At 48.1% G+C, this 1,135-nt stretch overlaps 1 non-coding gene across 1 annotated transcript; it reads left to right on the forward strand.

The window, feature by feature from the left end:
* Nucleotides 1-821: 821 nt before the first annotated feature.
* TRNAT-GGU (transfer RNA threonine (anticodon GGU)) lies at nt 822-894 on the forward strand. The gene has a single exon. It is a non-coding gene; the product is annotated as a tRNA-Thr (tRNA).
* The last annotated feature ends 241 nt before the right edge of the window (nt 895-1,135 follow it).

Genomic DNA, 1,135 nt, shown 5'->3' on the forward strand with positions numbered 1-1,135 from the left:
CATCCGGGAGCGGTGTTGTGAGGTCTCAGATGTAACGTAAAATGTCAGAGTTTTTCCACAATACCTGACGAACATTTAATTTTTCGGCTTCCGTGGCGCAATGGTTAGCGCGTTCGCCTGTTAACCAATAGGTTGGTTGTTCGAGCCCATCCGGGAGCGGTGTTGTGAGGTCTCAGATGTGACGTAAAAAGTCAAGGTTTTTACACAATACCTAACGAGCATTTAACTTTTGGGCTTCCGTGGCGCAATGGTTAGCGCGTTCGGCTGTTAACCAATAGGTTGGTTGTTCGAGCCCATCCGGGAGCGGTGTTGTGAGGTCTCAGATGTGACGCAAAAAGTCAAGGTTTTTACACAATACCTGACGAGCATTTAATTTTTGGGCTTCCGTGGCTCAATGGTTAGCGCGTTCGGCTGTTAGCCAATAGGTTGGTGCTTCAAGCATACCCGGGAGCGGTGTTGTGGGATCTCGAATGTAACGTAGAAAGCCAAAGTTTTTCCACAATACCTGACGACCATTTAATTTTTGGGCTTCCGTGGCGCAATGGTTAGCGCGTTCGGCTGTTAACCGAAAGGTTGGTGGTTCAAGCCCATCCGGGAGCGGTGTTGTGACGTCTCAGATGTTACGTAAAAAGTCAAGGTTTTTCCACAATACCTGACGACCATTTAATTTTTGGGCTTCCTTGGCTCAATGGTTAGCGCGTTCGGCTGTTAACCAATAGGTTGGTGGTTCAAGGCCACCCGGGAGCGGTGTTGTGGGATCTCACATGTAACGTAGAAAGCCAAAGTTTTTCCACAATACCTGACGACCATTTAATTTTTGGGCTTCCGTGGCGCAATGGTTAGCGCGTTCGGCTGGTAACCGAAAGGTTGGTGGTTCAAGCCCACCCGGGAGCGGTGTTGTGGGATCACGAATGTAACGTAGAAAGCCAAAGTTTTTCCAGAATACCTGACGACCATTTAATTTTTGGGCTTCCGTGGCGCAATAATTAGCGCGTTCAGCTGTTAATCGAAAGGTTGGTGGTTCGAGCCCACCCGAGAGAGGTGTTGTGGGGTCTCAGATGTAGCGTAAAAAGTCAAAACTTTTCCACAATACGTGACAACCATTTAATTTCTGAGCTTTCGTGGCTCAATGGTT

The sequence above is a fragment of the Phalangium opilio genome, unplaced genomic scaffold (assembly GCF_054372755.1).
Source record: "Phalangium opilio isolate 3A_F unplaced genomic scaffold, DU_Popi_V2 ptg000390l_1, whole genome shotgun sequence".
NCBI classification, from domain to species: Eukaryota; Metazoa; Arthropoda; class Arachnida; order Opiliones; family Phalangiidae; genus Phalangium; species Phalangium opilio.